Source organism: Strigops habroptila, chromosome 1 (assembly GCF_004027225.2).
Source record: "Strigops habroptila isolate Jane chromosome 1, bStrHab1.2.pri, whole genome shotgun sequence".
Classification (NCBI taxonomy): domain Eukaryota; kingdom Metazoa; phylum Chordata; class Aves; order Psittaciformes; family Psittacidae; genus Strigops; species Strigops habroptila.
The window spans coordinates 21,258,190-21,278,679 of NC_044277.2; the positions used below are offsets into that span (position 1 = coordinate 21,258,190).

Sequence of the window (20,490 nt, forward strand, 5' to 3'; positions counted from 1 at the left end):
AGCAGTCTGACAGCCCGGTTAGCACCTGCCCCTTGCTCGTCTTGCCTTTTGCCTGGGGTCCTGGGAGGCAGGTAGCTAGGTTAGCTACACCTCGTGTTGGTAAGCTGTCCGTGCATTGTGTGACTGGGTGTGCATCCTTATTTCCAGTAATGTACATCTCGACAAGATCCTGGCAGGCTGACACCTCCAGATTCTGAACAGAGGCAGGAAGGAAGGACAGCCCTATGGATAAGAAAATGTATTGGAAGTCAAGATTTAGCCTCTATTCCCAACTCTCTCCTGGGATTTTTTTATGGTAAGTAGCTATATTTTCTTCCAAGGTGCAGTTAAAAGTTGCTGGAAGGTATCAAATCCCAGCCATTCTGAAAATGGTCAGTCAAAGTACGTTTCAAAAAGGAGAAATTGCTTGCTACTGATGTGGTGTTAAGGTGCTTTGAAACTCATGTAAGGAGCCTGTGGAAAGTGAGAACTATTGTAAACAATTGCTGTAGACTTTGAGCTGTATGCAAAGGCCTTGCATTAATCTGGTGGATAAAATTGAAAATAACTTTTTTGCCTACCCCACCCTTAGAAAAATGAGTCTTACTTGTTAGCTGTAGTACAGGAGCTGCCTAGTTGTGATGAGTAAGACCCAAGCATGCTTTTCCACTCGAGTTCACAAATTACACAGTAAAGGTTGCTTGATTTGTTTATTCTTGTGTTTTAATGTAACACAATCATTTGTCCTAAAGATTCTTCTCCTTCTTTGCTATCATCTTGTAGCCAGTCTGAAATAACAGGAAAAAAAAATCATTTTAAACCTGCTAAGTGCTAATTGCCATAACAACTACCTGCTCTTTAAAAAACTCAGAAACATGCATGACGAGACAACTTCAATATGAATCCAGGAAATGAAGCTCAATTCAATGTTCCTTACATTGTGCCCCGCTGTCCCCAAGCTCTGCTTTTGACAGATGAGTGACAGGGAAGTGCAGCAAAGACTTTCTACCCTGTGTAAATCAGTTTCCAGCTGAAAGCAGAAAAGCTGAGGCTGCTCTCCTGGTTTGGTCTCAGGGCGAGAGACCCAGCTCGGATCAGTGTGGTTTTACTGGAGTCAGCACTTCACATTGCCATTGTCAAATGCATCACATTGTCTGAGTTGTGGGTTAGATTATCTTCTACCCTCTCCTCAGCAAGGCTAATATGGAGCTTCAGTCGAAGCAAAGCACAACAATCTTTAAATGGGTGCTTGAAGCAAAGTCAACTATTTCAGAGGTTTGCTTTACAGATGACCAGGGACATCATGGGTGTTAACACTAGCTGGTGCAGGAGGACTCTTGGATCATGGGGTGAGGCTGTAGCTGTGCAGTCCTTACCTCCACCGCTTAGACAAGGGATGCATCTGCTGGTTTTCAGTGGGCTGACAGTTACTGGCAGTGAAACACGTACGGGGTAGAGCCAAGTCAATCATGCTACATACCAAATTGCTTTTTTAGAACTAGAGGGAAAATGGCAATTTCAGATTCTGTTCCTAGGCAAAATACAGCAACAATTATGGCTTGGAAGGAGGAGTTTAGAAGGGCTTTGGAGGTTCACTGTGCAAAGCATGCAGTTTTACTTGGCCTCTCAGGAACCCACATTTGGAATATCCAAGGTTCCTGCAGTGAGCAGCACAGTTTTAGACCTGTTTGGAGAACTTTCTGGTAGAGCTGTTTGCAGAAAATTATTTTTTTAAGGAAACTTTTCCTAGTGCAGCTGCTGAGATGGATGCTCAGCCCTGCTGGCAAAACCTCCAGGTATTACCACACTGTGGTGGCTGAAAGTAGCCTTGAAAGAAGCTGGAACACATGGGCCCTCAAACTCAACTGCTAGCTGCAGCTCTAGAACGCTGTAATTCATTGCAGACCCATTACTTGATGTGCCTCCTGACCGGGAAGAATAGGGCAAAGAAAAAAGTTTCAAGGACAAAACTTCAAATGTCATGCCCTGGATTACACGTCTGGGGCTTATCTTCAAAAGGGCTTGGAAAATGGTCGAAGAAAATAAGTATTTTTAACCATAAGCTACCTTTCTTTTGGGTTTTTTGTTTGGGAGGGGTGTGTGTTCTGGTTTGGTTTGGGGTTTTATTTTTTAGTGCTTCTGTGTTTGGTTTGAGTTTTTTTCTTACTAGAGATGTGCTTCTCTGAAGCAACTTAGCAAATTATTTCTGTTGACCAGCCGTTTCTTGCCTGGCAAGAAACATTGGTTTTAGTGGAGGAATTACTTTCTTCTTCTCCTTGCTTTTAATCACTGACCATTGTATAAACTGTGCTGGAGTGCTTTAAAACTGGAGAATTTCACAGGGAATTGTGGTGAGCAAAGTGGCATCTGCATATTGGACACATTCATTTACAATGCCATTGCTGTTGGTGATTATTGGCATTTACAATGTCATTATTGCTCTAGATCAGAGTGCCAGCTGTGTAGAATCTAAATATCATACCCCTGAGCTGCCATCCCAGCAGACTGTCCCCAAGCATGCATGGATGCAGGTGACGTGTAGGGCAAACATAACAGCTTGTCAACAAGTGTGAATTTGCAAAGCCAAGGCCAAAGCTGCTGAGTTTAAGTTCCTTAAAGAGGAAAGAATTGTTTAAGTATAAATCTTTATCATGGTAAAATATCCTTATTGACAGATATATGTCTAATATAATTCCCTCGGGTTATTTCTTTACATCTAAATCTGATCATTTTATTTCTTCACACTTCAAAAGTAATATTTAGAAATATTCTCATCTGGATTGATGCTTTCTGCTACTGTATAGCCACACACCAAGCAGAGAGGAAGACTGATCCCCAAACTTGTGCCACAGAGCCTAGTGTTTGTCCATTGCACTGAGAGTTTTTTAAGAGGCTCATCATAGTTTAACCTTCTGGGACAGGATAGTTAAGCCGTTTTGCTGTTAATGCTAAGCCATTTAGCATCAGCATATCTAATTCCAACTCCTACTGCCAAAAGGAACTGGAGAACCTTCTAGGTCAGTGAGGTTGTCTCTGGATTGCCAGCAAGTGGCATTTCATGAATGAGAATTTTTTCTGACCAAAGATAAGGATGTACCATTGCCCCAGTTGGTTGCTTAATGTGTCCTGGGATGACCACAGGTGACAGGCTGGAGGCTTTGTAGAGAAAACACTAAACTTCAACAAAACATCTGTATGTGTGTTTCGAGAACTGACAGTGTTTCTGTAACTCTGTTTCACAATTCTGTTTGAAGCAGAGAAAGGCTGATTTAATGCTTACAGCTGAGATCTTACCTGAGCTAGATGATGTAAGGCATTTCAGTGTGAATCCAGACCATTCACCTCTACATTCTCATCCTGCCATGTGCCCATGAGCAATGGCCATGAAGGGGTGACAGGCTCTTAAACTAGAACAAAGAATTACTGAGTTACTGAAGCAAAGTGCTTACCTTTTAATAGCAGGAAGACAGTGTGAGTCTGTTACCTAAAGCAGCAAACATCAGCAATGAGTGATTTCCTCCAAGACGAAGCAGGTTGATGGTCAGTCTGCAATCCTAGCATAGCTCGAACTTTAGTCCTGACCTGCCAAGGCAAAAGGGTGGGTTTTCTTTCCTGCTGCCTGTCAGTAGCATTAAAGAAGTTTAACTTTTGCATAGCAAACTTTGTGCACTATCCATCTTTTCCCAGTCTGTTTTGTCAGGCTTGAAATTCATTGTGTGCTAACCCCCCAACAAAACAGAAGGTTGCACAGCTGGGATATAGCAGTAGCTTACTTTAATTATAAGGGAAGATAGGTCTGTGGTGTTACATTCTGGAAGATAAATAATTATTTTACTAAGAAGGCAGATACTTTGAGGTGAGCAAAGAAAATGTTAATACCAAAACTACAACAAAAGGAAATAAGAAGACATGCTGAGAGAGATAGGGAAGTGAGGCAGCAAGAATCTAACCTCAAAGCGCACAGGAGATTACACGACCCAACTTCTGAGGCAGCCCTCTGAGCATTTCAGTGAGGACGATTAATGTCTTCAGTGGGACCCTGCCATTTTGTAGGGCTGAGAGGTGTTCCACAAACTATTCACATGTGGGCTTGATAAATGAGGATTTTTACACAGAACATGACCTAGAAAATGGTCTGGACTTTTGCAGAATGGGGTCAGGTGCATTTAAATGTGACCTTCAAAGAGAAGCAGAGTGAGACTTGTATCTTTTTTACTTTTTCCCCTGCCTTTTTCTGAAGTAAGAATCTGTATGCTCAGGCCTGTGTTACTTACAAAACTGTGATGGGATTTTGACCTAAATTTGGGTTTGGTTGTACTGCTATCCCCAGTGGAAATTCAGGTCACAATCGCAGTCGTAGGGGAACCTGTGAAATGATATCGTCATCAGAGCAAAGATACCAAACAGTGCACAGATAAGGGTTTTAAAGGAGGTGCCTAATTGATTTTGATTTTTCTTAACTAAAATACCTGCCAGTGCCTGATGCTCACTGGGATGTGTCACCACAGACTCAACAGTCTCTCCTTTTCCATTACTGCAGGAGCTCAGAGTGATCATCCAGAGGGATTGGTCACCAGAGGGACTCTTTGCCTCAGTGGCTGTTACAGTGATAGACACCAGAAATAATTCTTCCCTGCTCTTGCATCTGCCATATATACAAAGCCCAAGGTTTTAGTTTTTTGCAAAGTAAAATCGAAATCGGATGTGACATTCCCAATGACAGCATGTACAAGCTAAGGACAGTCTCCAGCCATCACGCTGGAGCCACCCACCCGACTCCATCCCCCGGCAGAGCAGAGGCAATTTGCTGCCTTCTACAGCTCCTGCTGTCAGGAGCAACTGCCAGGATAGGCAGACTGCCTGAGGAGGCTCTGGGGGCTCCTGGGGGGGTGTTAAGCAGAGAGGTGTGAAATTAGGCAAGCAGGAAGTGAAAGGACTGATGGATTTTTTCAAGGAGGGAAAGGAAATAAATAGCTTTGATGGTTGGGATGCAGTGGAGAGTCTCTATGGTGGGGTAAACATAGTAATGATGGAGGAAAAGCATCTCCAAAGAAGTCCCTTCTTAAATATGTTGGTCATACCTCATGCTCCAAACCCATGGAAATGTAAAAGATGGACCCAAGGTGCCTTCCAGTCAAAATGGGCTTGGTTAGGGATACCACTGTAAAGACAAGGGAAAGGCTGGAATGGGTGTCTAGATGAACACTGGTGCTGCAGAAAGTGTGGGGAGGGGGCTTTCAGTGATCACAGTCATGCAGTTTCTGAAGAGTTTGCAGCCCCACCAGATTGTGCCTTGTACCTCTGAAGAGCCACAGTGAGTCACCTTCTTTCTCCTTTATCTAGCCTACTAATACCGTGGGATTGGTAACAAAGGGAAGTGAAAAACAAGTTCCTGTGCTGGTTTCAGCCAAGAAGTTTTCTTCAGAAAAGCTTTGACTAAAAAAATCTGTATTTTCTGTCTCTGAATCTCAAGATTTTTCTCTTTCCTTTTCCCTCTCAAATGGGTGAAACAAGATAGCCAGTTACTGTCTGTTCACTTTCTTCTGGTAATACTGTATATATGGTATTACGTTGCAAAATGGAAAGGCATCTTCTTCAGGGTTCAAGAGGTTGATGTCTCTGTCCTGTGCTGCCCTTGACTTTTGAGCTGTGCTGCTTTCCTGTCTCTGTGAGCATCTTGACTGGGTAACACATGTGTTTAGCAACATGTGTTGCTCAACACAGGAGCGCTCCAAGGGTTGCATCCCCACCTGTGCCTTGCTGCTCTGAAACACTGAGCAAACTCATTCAGAGACAAAGCCATGGAGATCTCCTCCCTGCAGGCCGATAGAGCAGACGCCCAAGTCATCTTTGCATATTAGCCAGTTAATGTATTATGGTCATTAAAGCTTTGGAACATGGATATCCCATCCAAGGCTGACGGCGTGAATGACAAGTCAACCAGCGAAATGCAGAACCAGTTCTGAGCGTATGTTTATGGCCATCATTGTCATCACTGATGCAATATTCCAAAATGGTTCCCTGGAAAATCAGTTTGTTTGAACCTGGGAAGATGATGTGACCAACCTCCTTCACCTGTCTGCCAGCTCCTCCTTGAGCAAGCACTGCAAGTGATGAACCTCCAAGGAGCAGGATGCATTCCCAGATGACAAAGTTCATCCATCAAAGGGCAACCAGACAGGTCAGCTCTTTTTCTGCTGAAGTCACACCATCTCTCATTGGTGCTCTCCACGTTTTGTGGTACAACAGGAAATTATATCTTCTTGGAAGGATAATGAGGAAACCCAAACTCTTCTCTGTCCCTAAGAGCTGTCCCTAAAGGTCGTAGCTGAGATACTGGCAGAGAAACTCAAGGTGGCTACCTGTCTTCTGCTCCAATTCCCTGGCTAAGGAATGGACTGCAAACTTCAGTCTACTGCCAGGCTGCCAGGTTTGACTTAAGTTCATGTAAGAGATTTTTTAATTTAAATGCTTAACTAAAATGTTTATTATTCAAACAAGAAACTTGAAGATGTAATTTAAACCTTAGAAAAATCACAGATGTTTCTGAGGAAATGTAAGCTGAATTTGGAGCAGACATCGTGCCACGTACTGAGCAAAAGCTACATCGCAGTCTCCCTCACAAGGTTCCTGAGACAAATTTAAAGAATCAATTAAGTATCTTTCATGAGGAAATAAATGTCCACGAGGAATAAGCCAGGTGACCTTTTCTTGATTCAAGAAGTGCCTGTTACACTCTGATGATACATTTTTCTTCTAATTGCTAGCTCTACAGAATGGACTCTATTACTAATTTTTGTGGTAGTAGATCCTCTTTAATTATGTTTTTTCTTTCCTGTGACATGTACTAAGGTTTTCAGTTGTGTCATAGAACTTAAACTCGTTCTGCCGAGACCATGTGCAGCTGAAGACAGAACACAAAGAAGCAAGCAGATCAAGAAGCCATCATCAGATTCTGTGATGCAATTTCAGCGGCATATTACAGCAAGAAGGAAAATCCACCTTTCAAAAAATGAAAATGTTGCTTATGCTGTTGATGGAAAAAACAGTATTTTTGTAGTTACTTAAAAGCTACTGCTCAAAGTGTCTGACAGCCACCTTTAGCTGCATCTCTGATGGAGAGCCAGAGGATGCGCTGTAGAAGTCTGGCTATTCTGTAACTGAGGAAGGAGCACCAAGAGAAGGGTTTGTTGCTTCTCAGAATTGGCAGAAGATGCAGAATTAGCTGAGAGAAGAGGAAAATCTCTAAGGAGATGTTTGTGCTGTTGATAATGGCAGCAAATGCTGTGCTGGGCTCTACAGAGGCACACAAAATGCATGTCCTGGGAGGGGGTTATGCTCTCTGCTGTTGCTCAGTGCATCTGCAGAACTCATCCAGGGGCTGTACGTGATGCTGGGGTTCATGTCTCCGTCAATGACTGCCTGGCAGCTCCATCTGCTGTGTAGCCTCAGTGGAGAATTGTCCAGAGACCTAAATACTAAAGCCTTGGCGCTGCAATTAAGTGCTATTGGCAATCCACACTGAAACTCCATTTTCCATAGTAAATAATGAACTCGAGCTCTCTTAGTAGAGCAGCAACATGTGTGTTTCCTGTCCAGAGGTGCCGTCTTTCTTTTTGCCTAGCTGGTAGGACAGCATCATTATCCATCTCATGACAGCAAGCATCTGCTGGGTCATGTAGTAGGAGAAAGATCTCAGGCTCTGCAAATTCAACGCTGCATCCAGCCTAATGGAGCATTTTTGAGCACGAAGACCTCTGGATAGTACTCCTCAGCATCAAGCCACAAAAGAAGCCAAGGCGCCAAACTGTAAAGCATCAGACCTTTGGACTTGTACTGTAGATGGAGGCGGCAGACTGGGAGTGCCCCCTCCACCTGCCTCCAGGAGCAGGCTTCACTGTGCAGGGTGTAGTAATCCCTGTGACCCCTCTAAAGCCAACAGAAAAGAAAGGGACCCTTTACACAGGTGAATAAGCCTCTCTGTAACAGGCACAGGGTAAAGTGGATCTCCAGGAATTGCCTCTATCTCCTTTGAGGGGCAATAACCCCCTGGTTTTGATGACTGAAGTCAAAGAAGCTGCCCTTCCATGTCCTGACTCATGCCTGCCCTGTGCTGTGTGTGCAGCCTTGTCCACTGCCCTTTCCCCCCACATCAGTGCCAGGCTGCACGTGTTGAAAAGTCCGTGTCCCCCAGAGCAGGCAGCTCTGGCAGCACTCCTGAGCTGCCGTGCATGAGCAGCTCCCAAAAAGGGCACCCTCTGCGTGGCTGGGGATGATGGTGTGAGGAGCAGGGAGATCCTAACCCTGCTGTGTTTATAACTGGTTCCCTCGCTGCCAAGCAGCAGGGAAAGCAGCGGGCAGCTCCTGCAAAACGCTCCAGGTTTCTGGCTCATGTGGCCAGGGCAGGAGGGCAGTGGAGCAGGGCAGCCACCCTCAGGGGGGCTGGTGCCTTTCCATGGGCCCTGCCTGCAGTGACCCCTGTGCCAGCAGTGACTCCTGTGCCAGCAGTGACCCCTGTGCCAGCAGACACCCCAGGGCCTCAGGAAGCTATTTCTTGCCAAAATCATGATCCCCCAAATAAAGAGAGGAGCTGTGCAGATAATAAACAATTGATGTTTCAACCTGTCATACACATGAAGCAGAATGCTAAAGCAAAATGACATGTGAAGCTGCTGAGAGTAAGTATTCAAGAAGAAAAAGCATTCAGGAAACCTGCAGATGGGATCTGGGCATGGTTTTCGTATCATTAATTCAAAGCTATGTGCAGCATGTTGATGCTGTCTGCACAGTGGTGCACACTAGGCCATTGACTTCCTCTGCAAAGCAAAGGAAAGGAGCTGTGGTCCCCACATGCAGCCACCCATTGGGGCAGGTGTCTGTGGTTTCAGGTCCTTGCTGCCATGCTGTGCCCCATACCCCATGGAGAGCTGGCTGTTCCTGAGATCAGTAGGGCTCTTGCTTTTGTCTGTCGGAGAAACCGGCTTGGAAGCTCAGCAAGGCAGACAGCACGTGTTGCAATTAAAAAGCCAAAGCACCATGGCAGAAGTTGTAGTTTACACTGGCAGGAAAGATGCGCAGTTCTGTTTCTTTCCCAGGAAGGCTGAGCTACCTTTGTGTGCCTCTCTTTGTGTGGTTTCGCTATCGGAAAACTGATCCAGATGAAAACTAATCTTTATTTTCTGCTGGGTGGGCTCCCTGATTGCAAGGGCACAAAGACACCAGTGTCAACACCGGGAGAGCACGGGGACACCCCAGCAGCCTCGCTGGGCTTCCACCACAGCCTCAGCACACAGAGCATCCTCCCCATGGAAGTCTTGGAGGGGGTCTGGTGGCTGCTGAGAGGAGAGGAGGAGCTGCAGGAGCCAGGTCACCCTTTCCAATCACAGCCCATTAGGAAGCTGCACCTGCAGACTTGGAAGAGCCTCATGCATTACTCAGCTTTTCCATCCCGTGGAGCAAAGGTGTGGTTTTAGTGAGCACCTATGACCCAAACCGGGCTGATTCATGCACGAGCCCTCCTTTGTGAGGCAGAGGTCATGCATGCTCGCTACTCCTGTGTAAGATATATGTAGTTATGGAGCCTCAAATGTTTACATTTTTTTCTATACCTGAAAAGAAACTAGGTTAGGCAGTAAAAGAGCACTTTGCTTCAGCTTTTTTTCCCCTCAGGGGAGAGGAAGGTGAACTTTCTATTTATAGACAATACACGTAAAGGGTTTTCATCAGTGAGTTTACCTCATCCTTGTGTTGTGGTGTTACTTGGTGGTAAAAAATGGGTGGATGAGACCTCTTCACGCTTGCCACAAGATTATGGTTTTAGTAGCATGCTGCTGTAGCCACGATGAGCTGGAGATAGAAGCCAAGTGAGGTTTGTAGGGAGATACCAATACCTTGTATCAGACCTGGTTTAGATGGTGAATATTGGATATGGCCTTTCCCAGTGCATTTTCACTTGAGAATCTCTCCATCTCACATGGCCAGGACCCAGGGTGAGTAAACTGAGTTTTACAGTTTCTAGCATTTGCTGTCTCCTACCAGCTCAGCTGGAGGAGAGAGGATGGGAAAGGGAGAGCTGGGAGTTAATTTGGTTTCCATTGCCCCATGATGTTTTCTCTTACAGCACTTCACCCACCACAAGCTCATTGCAGTGCCCAGACTCCAGCACCTCTTCCAGAAACAACCCGGGACTGTTCCCACTTGCCCTGATCCCTCCCAAAGCTCGTGGCACTGCCCACGGCTGCCTGCAAGTGGGGGTATTGCTCCTTGTCAAGATGAACCATGGTAACTGGAGAGAAGAAAGTAGTCTCAGGGGATTCTTAATGTTCCAAAATTCCTGAAGTACATGTGCAGTAAGATAAAAAAAGCCTAATTTATTTTGCATTTGAATAAGTCCGTTAGCAAAGAACTTTGATCTCCTAAATCAAGAAGACTGGCAACAACTGCTGAACCAGTGTAAGTACAGCAAAATTTAGTGGTCCTGCTCCCCTGAGATAAAAAGTCTGAGAAATTGCCTTTGAAAACACAGTGCTGAGGGAAAAGTACAGTTGAGACATGTTTTTCATTATAAGCATGATCATATAGCAGCTTCAGTAGTTCATAGAGTCACACAATAGTTTGGGTTGGAAGGGACCTTCAAATGTCATCCAGTCCAACCCGCCTGCAATGAGCAGGGACATCTCCAGCTGGATCAGGTTGCCCAGAGCCACATCCAGCCTGGCCTTGAATGTCTCCAGGGATGGTGCATCCACCACCCCTCTGGGCAACCTGTGCCAGTATTTTACCACCATCATGCTAAAAAACTTCTTCCTCACGTCCAGCCTGAATCTCTCCTCTTTTAGTTTAAACCCATCACCCCTCATCCTATCGCAACAGGTCCTGCTAAAATGTCGTTCCCCATCTTGCTTATAGGCCCCTTTTAAGAACTGAAAGGCCACCATAAGGTCTCCTGGAGCCTTCTTCAGGCTGAACAACCCCAACTCTCTCAGCCTTCCCTCATAGCAGAGGTGCTCCATCCCCCGATCATTTTTGTGGCCTCTGCTGGACCCTGTCCAGCAGGTCCATGTCACGGCTGTTTGGAAGGTGCCGTGCTGAGCTGCTGCGGCTTTGGGCAGGAGCTGCTGTAAGTAGCACTGTCACAAGCAGTGCCCGCGGGCGGCACAAGGAGGGCCCATATCTCCTGTCCAGCCGTTCGCATGGCAGGGGCGGGTGGCCTGGCTCCTGCAGCCCCTCCTCTCATCTCAGACACTGGACCCTGTCCGAGACACGGGTGGGGAGGATGCTCCGTGTGCTGAGGCCGCAGTGAGGGCCCAGGGAGGCTGCCACAGGGCAGAGAGCAGCGGTGGTGTTCCTGCACCGAGGTGTGCTGAACTGGACGTGTTCATACTAGAATTAGATCCAAAGTGCCTTTCGGGTGTTAGCAATAACTTATATGGCTGAAAAAGAAATCATGAGATCATCTGAAGTTGTCTTCTGTGAGGATTTAAAACTACACTACTTGGGATGTGATGATGCTTCTCACAGAGATTCAAGTGACCACCCAGGAGTCAATGTGATTAAAATCATTTATCCTTTTTGTGATTCTAAGAAAGCTTTCAGGTTCATCAAGTAAGCGGCTTCTGTTCCTTTTATCCCGAAATGGGTATACCTGCTGGAGCTCGCTGCATGTCACTTTGACAAAACACATTTTCTGAGCCTTATCTACATGAAAATATCCAGATTATTATAAGTATTTCACATCAAAGGCATTTTATTTTGCAAGCATTTCTTTGTTATTTCCTACTTAGACTTTGCTAGTAAGCTGCTGAGAGGGACACTGGCACCACTGCTCAGCCTCCCCACCTCCCACTGCTGAACCGGCGGGGTTTGGGTTTCCATTCCTGCACAGGGGCATCAGGTCACCAGTAACCCATGGACACAAATATGCTCAAAATAACACCTCGATTGTCCAAGCTCAGAGCTGCAGCACCAGGAGGGTCAGGAGTGGTGCAGGATCTGGTGTCCCAACATTGCTCTGCCCGGGTTCGCCCATGTGAGACCATCCCTCTTGCCCCACCATGAGCACTGATGGCTGGAGCTTCACCTGCAGAGCTGAGCTGCAGCAAAATGGGACACAGCCATGGCACACAGGTACGGGTGCTGCTGTGACAGTGGAGTGGCATCTGGCCTGGCAGTGTGATTCCCAGTTATCTGTGGGGAGGTTTTTTGACAGCTTTTTCTTACCCTGCCAGTAGTGTGCTGGTTCGCAGCTGCATCTCAGTGAAGACCCTGCAGTCACACGGGATGTTACATCAGTTACTAACTTCTTCAGTCCCTGAAATGCCAGCCAGCCTCTGGAATGGCTCAGTAAAGAACCAAGCCTGGTCAGGTGAGAGAGAGGACGAGGAGCCTCCCCGTGAGCCCGGCAGGGCATGGGGTGCAGGCAGCAATGGAGGTCAAGCGAGAACAAGGTTCACACTTGTCAGCAGAAGGAGAAATTAACCCATCCAGCATGTTGTAAGCACAGCTGTGGGGCAGCCGTGTCCCTGCACCGGTGCACTGCTCTCCTCCCTTGTGCCCAGTGAACCCCCTTTGGCTCTCACTGCAGTGACCACAATGAAGCATTCGGTCCTTCAGATCTGAGCGAGGCAGGCAGGGCTGCGACCTGCCTGGGCAGGAGCAATGCCAGCCCCTGCCCCTGGGGAGCAACAGCCGGAGAAGCACAGGGCTGCTTACAGCAGCCTTCTGCGCTCCTCCGCTTCCTCTTCCTAAATAATTTGGCTTTAGAACACATTGGCTGATGCTGCTCAACAGTTTGCTGTTGGCTGTGCACTGCAGTGCTCGGCAATGCCTTACGGCATGAGACTGCTCCTGGTGAGTGTGGTCAGTGCTCAGAGCTGGCAGAGCAGCAGGGCTGGGTGCACTGGGACATGGGATGACAAGCCCTCAGCAGCCCAAAGAAGCCGAGCCAGAGGGTTCTGGATGGTTGTGCCTCATTGCCAGAGGTCATCTGCTCATGGTTGGAGCTTCATGCTGTCCTCGTCCCTGCAGGGTCTCTGCATGGTCTGGGTAAGAGGATGGGATGGTTTTGCCAGGGCTCCCATACAGCCCTGTGACAGGCTGCCAGGGGTTCTCCTGCATGTCTGCAGCATCAGAGACCGACTAATAACTGACTAATCGTACAGTGTAATTACTGGTTACTTTTGCCCTCTAAAATAAAGTGCTACCTCATAATTAAAAATAAAGAGAATGGCAATCCTAATTACTAGGCTTTCATTAGGCTGACAGAGGCACACGCGGCACTGCAAGGACTGTTCTCTCGGTCCCTACCCACACCTCCCCATGACGTGCCCAGGGAAGCCCAGGGCAAACCCTCCCACTGACGACAGGGGCACACGGTCATCCCCACATAAACCTCGCCAAGCGCCACGCAGAGCTGAGGAACCTGCCCTGGAGCATCCCTCAGACTTCAGTGCCTGGTGCAACCTGACCTGCAGGCTGCTGCTGGCGCTCAATCCTCAGCCACCTTAGCAGCTCATGCCCTGCAATTTTAACATAAGAATCATAAATTACACCGTGTTTCACATCCACATCAATGGAAGATAATCATAGCCTGGTATCCTCACTCTGAAAATACTGCAGCAAATACACTGCGTTGTTCTTCCCAGAGCCCCTGAGCAGCCGTACCCCGGCACATGGGGAAGGAAGAGCTGCATGGGGCCATCTGGGGCTGCCGTTGCTCAGGGGCCGGGAACAGGCAGCTTCTGCTGGAGGCAGGAGGGCTTAACAGTCTCTGAGCTCAAGAGCAGCCGTAAGTCTTGCTCTCACTATTAGTGAAGTTGTAAAATATCGTGTTAGAAATGCCAGCCTTGGAAGAACAAAAAGTAAGCACCATGGTACTGTTTGTAAAGCACTGCAGAACAGATGCCAGGTTATTCTTTTCCAGCTTTTCTCCCCCCATCTCTAACACAAGCCAGCTTTGCTTAATTTAGCCTTTTGCAGTTGTTGGTCATTGCAGATGATCTCTTCTACACCAAAACAGTTGGTCTGGCTCTGGCCAGAGGGGTAAACTAGAAATTCTCCTTGGAACCTCTGCTTGGAGTGGGACCCACAGTGCCAGTGCCCAAGTGCTGCTCAGGAGCGATGGGCACATGCTGCCAGGAGCCTTGAAACCCCTCTTCCTTGACCTTGTGCCACACTGAAGCCTCTGGGTGCATTTAGCATGTACCATCCAGGACAGCTTTATCCATTGTCCTTGCCCTGGTTGTGTGAGGGATCAGGAGCCATATGGGGATGTGGTGCTTCTACCAGGGCTGGAGGAACCCCAGGGAGGACAGCAGGTTCCCCAGGGAACGAGGCAAGAGCAGGCCAGAGGGGAGGGGGAAGGAAGCGCTGGTTTCCATCAGCAGCAGGAGGGGAAATCCAACAGGACACTGCTTACTCAGTGCCTGTGCCTCCCGGGGCCACTCATCCTGCTGGAAAGGAGCTCGTGTGCTGGGAAAGTTAGAACTTGACTCAGGGTTATTTAGTTACTTCGTCACGAGCTGTGATGGGATTATGGGTGTGAACACGGTGGCACCCGGGAGCTTTTGCTCCCTCCCAGTGCCACAAGAAAGGAGATGGGGGGTTCCCAGGAGACCTCAGCCCATCCTGCGCAGCGCTGCCAGGAAATAGAGTGAGTTAAAAGGGGGCAGGCACCCTTTCTTGCTCCATCAGGGTGCAGGACACGGCCATTGCCGGTCAGCAAAAGATCAGCAGTTCTGGACGGGAGCCTGTTCTGCTGTTACCTTCTTTTTAAATCCTCCGAACATTGTGAAGCAGCAGGGAGGAAGCCGGGAAGGCAGTGAAGGCTGTACCTGAGATCTGTGTGCCATCGAGTCATTGCTCACAGAACGGGGATGGCAATTAACTGTGTAAAAAGGAGAGCATGAGGGAGAGCTCAAGGAAGCAGCAATCAGGTTTTTCACATCAAATAAGCTGTTCTGGATTGCTGTAGCCACCTACGTGGTGAGACAGCATGGGATGAGAATTTGGGAGAGACAATTTTCTGAAACTCCCTTTTGAGTTGTGTACCCCAAATGTGACTTTCCACCCATGTTGTTTTGGAGGGACGAACTGCCCTGGTCTGCAGGAGGATTCTGCAGCTTCCAGGAGAAAGGATCTCTCAGGATGTAGGCTTGTAACTGGCAGCTTTAATACAGCCTGTCAAATAAACGTGGATTAGATTCTAGCTAAAGTAGCAGTTGTACAGGTGAAACGAGAGAGGTCTCCAGATCCACGCAGCTTGAACTCTGGGGGAAGCTGAGCTCATCCTCACATGTTCAGTCCTGAGATACAGCAAAGCAGAGAATAGCAGCACATCTTGGACATGAATCGGATGTTTCCAGAAACATTTGTGATTTTTGACATCCCATCTTCTGGTCCAAGCCCACCTGTAATTTATAGTTCTGCTTTTCGAAAGAGAAGGCAGTATTTTGGGCAGAGTGCCAGACTGGAACAGCTTCAGGACAGCAACATGCATGAACTGAGCACAGGGCACATTTCCAGTGACCTCATTTTTCGGAAGGGCTGCCCCCTCTCCTTGTCCTCTTTTGAATACCCACGGGCTCACTGTTTGCAGCTCTGTTCTTAAGATTTTTAACCCAAAGCACTGGTCAGGACACACACCTCCAGCATATTGTTGTGGCAAAGCCCGTGAAACTGTAGGGGATGTTAATCAGCTATAAAGCTCTTGCACCAGCCTTCTGTAAACGGTATCAGAGGGCTGTAATTCTCCATTCAGCTCTCCAGGCAAGCTCCTGTAGATAGGATCTCGTTCCCTTCCAGACTGTTATTGGATGTTTTGGTCCTTATTGCTGCCAGAGAAGCTGACGACTATACAGGTCTACCTGCAGGCTCTGTCCTACAGTGCGCCCAGTGCTCCAACCTTGGTCCAGCAAAGTGGTGATGTGCCCTGTATAAAGCACATGGAGATCCCCATAGAAGTCAGCATAAGGGGCAGCACCCTCTGGATCAGGCCACCAGCAACGCATGAAGGAGGAGCCATCAAGTGGCAAGTGCTGCCATCACTGGATATGGTTCTTCAGAGCGATGGTCAGTCATGGTCAGTTCCCAGCCCATATACCTCTGGTCAGTAACACTGGTTTTCACTGCAAACATTTTAAGTTGCTCCAGTATGTGCCTCACTCTTCTTATTTACAGCAGTTAGTGAGGCATTTCGGGGGGGGGGGGAGGGAAAGGGGCTTCCTAATAAGACAAGGAAACAATGACAAGGCAGGAGATATTGGTGGTAAAAAGAAATACAGCTTGCCTAGCAAAACAGCTATCCTATTACCTCATCAATGGCACAGAGAGGGGAAATTATAAATAGCAGCACTGGTAATGCCTGGGAGTTGCATCTTGGCACTGCTGCCTCTGGCCACCTCCTTCTGGCTCCCATTCCAATGAAGTACGAGGGCAGGGACAGCAGCTAGGTGGAAAATCCCGTCAGCTCTCTGACTCCTTGCTCCCATAGGGCAGGCCCCAGGCCGAGCAGGCAGGCGAATGTACCTCTGGCACTCAAACCCAGTTGAAAGAGCAGCGGACAACAAGGCTTTTTTCTTAGGAAATGCAGATTTTCTTGGTGCAACTTGCCAAAATGCACAAGGGGAAGAGCCCAGAGATGGAGGAGGTAATTGTTCTTAACTGGTTGTCCCTGATACTTGCAACAATGGCGTATGATGCAGCCTTGGCTACAATAATCCCTGTTCACAGCAGGGAGAAAGGCTTTGTGCCATTACTACGATATTGGACTAAAGAAAGGTAGGAGGAGAGCCAGGAGAGCCTCTTGGCTGGCTCTCACACCAAGCTTGGAACAGAGGGTATCATCTATTCATTTCTATTGGGAGGCCTTCATTAAAGTTTATGGAGGGTAGTAAAGGAAACAGCCTGTGCACCCTCCTGTTGCTTCCATATTTTTTCAAAGATGTTGGAGACATGGATGTATATGAACACTTCATTGCACAACCCCTGTGATACAGGCCAGACATGGACCCCCAAACCCAGCTTGGTATTCCAGAGTGGTTGCAATCGGATCCCACATTCTTTTGGGTTTCAGACTAGCACACGTCACTGGCAGCATCAGCAGCAGATCAGACCAAACCTGTGGTTCAGCTGATGGACGATAACTTGGGAGCTTTTGTATTCTGAAACATGTTACGTTGTTCAGGGTCAGGCCAATCTCAGCAAATAGGGTGGAACTTAGCTGTAAAGAAGAATTATTTTATGATGAGAGCGGTGAAACACTGGCACAGGTTGCCCAGAGAGGTGGTAGATGCCCCATCCCTGGAAACATTAAGGCCAAGTTGGACAGGGCTCTGACAACCTGATCTAGTTGAAGATGTCCCTGCTCATTGCAGGGGGGTTAGACTAGATGACCTTTAAAGGTCCCTTCCAACCCAAACTGTTTTATGATTCTAATTTGCTAACTTAACTGCTTCAAATCCTGTGTCCCCAGCCTAAGATCAGTATTTAGTCAAGACACTCACTCCTGGCCCCACAACCAGGCCAAACTTCCTCTGACCACCTGTGTGAAGGCCACCTGCACAGGGCATAAGGACCTTATCTTGTTGCTTGCTGAGCACATCCCCTCCAGCCCACTGCAGCCACAGGCATATGGAGCAGTTGCACATCCCAAGCAGGACTCCAGCAGTGTAACCCCACTTGCAGCAGAGTCTGGCCATCACAGCACTGGCTGGTCTCCTGCTGCTCCAGAAAAGAAAGGGTAAGTGGGCCGAAAATACAGCAAATAGCTTATTTCCAGCAATGCTCCTGCTGACACGTTGGTTGTGATACCTACCGATGTTCAGTATGGAAATCATCCTTGGGTGCGGATGCGTGGCACACTCCAGTTCATGACCAGCACAGGGAGACAGCGCGTGTCCAGCCCCTCGATGGGATATGGGATGTTCTGCACCAAATGTAAGAGCAAGTCTGGACTCCTCTGCTCCCTTCTTGTCTTCAGAGCTGATTTCCTCAGTGCTTGAGCGAGAAATCATGCAGCATCTCTGCAATGACAATAGGAAACACTCAACAAACAGGCTGTGGCTCAAAATCTCTGGCCTTGCAGGTGGAGGGCTGGGACACAGGAAACCATGCCAGGCTCTGAGAGCTCGTGGTTCACATTCTGCAATCATGTCATGGTCACAAACCTCTGTGCTAGCAGAGAGTAGAGCAGTGGCCGAGGGGCTCCAAGCAGCCCGAGCGAACAGCCAGGGATCCATCAGGAAGCTGAGAGAGAGAGACAATCCAATAATGAAATGAAAAACAAATAAAAAAGGTAACTCAGAGAATGGGAAACTCTTGGATGGAGCTTTTCTTCTGACCATCTTGCAGAGGGGAAAAGGAGGATGAAGAGAGGTGATCTGCAGATGCCTGTGGTGCGGGCAGTGTGAGGGAAGGGAAAGGAGCCTGCAGAGACACCCGCACCAGAAGCAGTGCTGGCAGTGAGCCGAGCGAGGGGGTTCATCCACCGGGGCAGCTGGGCTCAGCTCTCCCCATGGCCCTTTGGCGGGCACCAAGTACTCTCTGCAGGTTGCTCGGAGGTGCTCAGGGATGGCCTGAGGCTGCTGCCTTAGCCGGGACTCAGTGTCCCCAGGAAACCTCCTTCCCACCAGGTTTTCTTCCCTGTGGCACAGCCAGGGAATAGTAGTGTGGAAGGAGTGCAGCACCCTGCACTGGCTGCTCTGGCTTGCTCTGTTGAGGGTAACGGCAAACTCTTTCCTCCAGGGAAGGGAGCTGCACAACTGATTGTGTATTCCTGCCTTCTGCGGTTTCTTGCCATACAGCCCTGCCTTCTGATAAACCAAGCGGTACATGTCAGGGCCCCTGTTTGCTCTCAGCAGCAGGAATCTGTGGGTAAATCCTGGCTATAAAAACGCTGGCCTTCATGGGGGCCTTGCAATAAAACAAGGGTAGAAAGGGGGTGCACAGGAAAATCAAAGTGCTGAGATGGGTGACAGGTATGGGTAACTGACGTGTACAGTGTGGAGGTCAACCCCCTTCCAAGGTAACAAAATGCAGCAGAAAAAGCCTTTCATCAGGGTGCTCCAGTCCCACAGAGCCACTATTTGGCTACAGTGGCAGAAGGCTTCATCCATCACAAAGAAGTGAAGGTAGGGCAAACACATAGAATTATACAGAAATCAGGAAAGCCAAAGCTAATTAGCAGCAGAGCTTCCTGTGTAGTAGTCCGCATTGGGACACTTGTGCCTTACTGGGGTTGGGACACTCGAGCCTTACTGGGTTGTCCTTCTGGAGCAGAACACAGGATTATTTTCACTGTCAAAATTGGTAGAATTTCTCAGAAAGTGAGATTGAAGAGCTCTGGGAAGACAGCCTGGTTTTTAGCTCCACATTCCCATAGCCCAAAGGTCGCAGTGGATACTTCTCCTAAGGAGCTGTTCTCCTTAGTTTCTGTGGCAATTTTTGCAATGGCTTCCACCTGGATTTGGGTAGGTTTGGGTTATAATCTGGCAACAGATTATAATCTGTTAATCTGGCTGTGATCCTGTGGAGTCTGAGCTGCCCAGCCAGGCCTTATGAAGATGGGGAGAGGACTGCTTCTATGAAAAGCAGCAAAGCCAGCGATCACTTGGGTTACAGATCAGTAACCTGGCTGCTGGGGTGCTGTTGCAGGAGGCAGAGGTTGTTATTATCCCTCTTCACTCTGGGGATGTCTGTTGCTGCTGTGCAAAGCCTGCTGCAGCACTAGGGAGCGCAGGGACTGCTGAACAAGACCCACTGTGAGCCCCACAGGGCACTGCTGTCAGAAGACATGGAGGAGTTAGAGCTTGCCCAGCCCTCCCTGTTCGGCTATGGTAGCATCAGCACCCTCGGGCTTTGTACTTTACTAACGTGATATGGAAGATGATTTTGGATCACTGTGCTCACTGTTTACTGCAGATCCCTTGGGAGTCTGCCAGCACACCATACTGATACCTGCTTATTCATGCCCATGAAGTGTGCACCATAGGCAAAGAACAGGAAAACATCAGCAGCAGAGCTGGAAGGTGCAGCTGGATGAAATAGGCATGTTCTTATGGACAGACATACCACAAAAACCCCCTAGTGAGGGCACATCTGGAGGACTGTGTCCAGTTTTGGGCTTCTCAGTACAAGAAAGGCAAGGAGCTACTGGAGAGGGTCCAGCGCAGGGATATGAAGATGGTCAGGTATCTGGAGCATCTCTCTTATGAGGAGAGATTGTGGGAGCTGGACCCGTTAAGTCTAGAGAAAAGGCGCCTGAGAGGAGACCTCATTAATGTGTATAAATATATCAAAGGTGGGTGCCAAGAAGATGGTGCCAGACTCCTTTCAATGGTGCCCAGTGACGGCATGAGGAGCAGTGGCCATAAACTAAAACACAAGAAGTTTCACTTCAACATGAGGAAGAACTTCTTTACATTGAGGGTGGCAGAGCACTGGAACAGGCCCAGGAAGGTTGTGCAGTCTCCCTCTCCGGAGACACTCAAAACCCGCCTGGACGTGTTCCTGTGT

At 48.1% G+C, this 20,490-nt stretch overlaps 1 long non-coding RNA gene across 2 annotated transcripts; it reads right to left on the reverse strand.

Annotated features, from left to right (window-relative positions):
* Positions 1–585: 585 nt before the first annotated feature.
* LOC115601920 lies at positions 586–18,377 on the reverse strand. Of its 2 annotated transcripts, XR_003989546.1 has the most exons (4): positions 18,144–18,377; positions 17,792–17,999; positions 3,429–3,561; positions 586–767 (listed from the first exon to the last, which is right to left on the reverse strand). It is a non-coding gene; the product is annotated as an uncharacterized LOC115601920 (long non-coding RNA). The 2 variants fall into 2 exon arrangements; XR_003989548.1 differs by lacking the exons at positions 586–767; positions 3,429–3,561 and adding an exon at positions 15,127–17,197.
* Between the last annotated feature and the right edge of the window lie 2,113 nt (positions 18,378–20,490).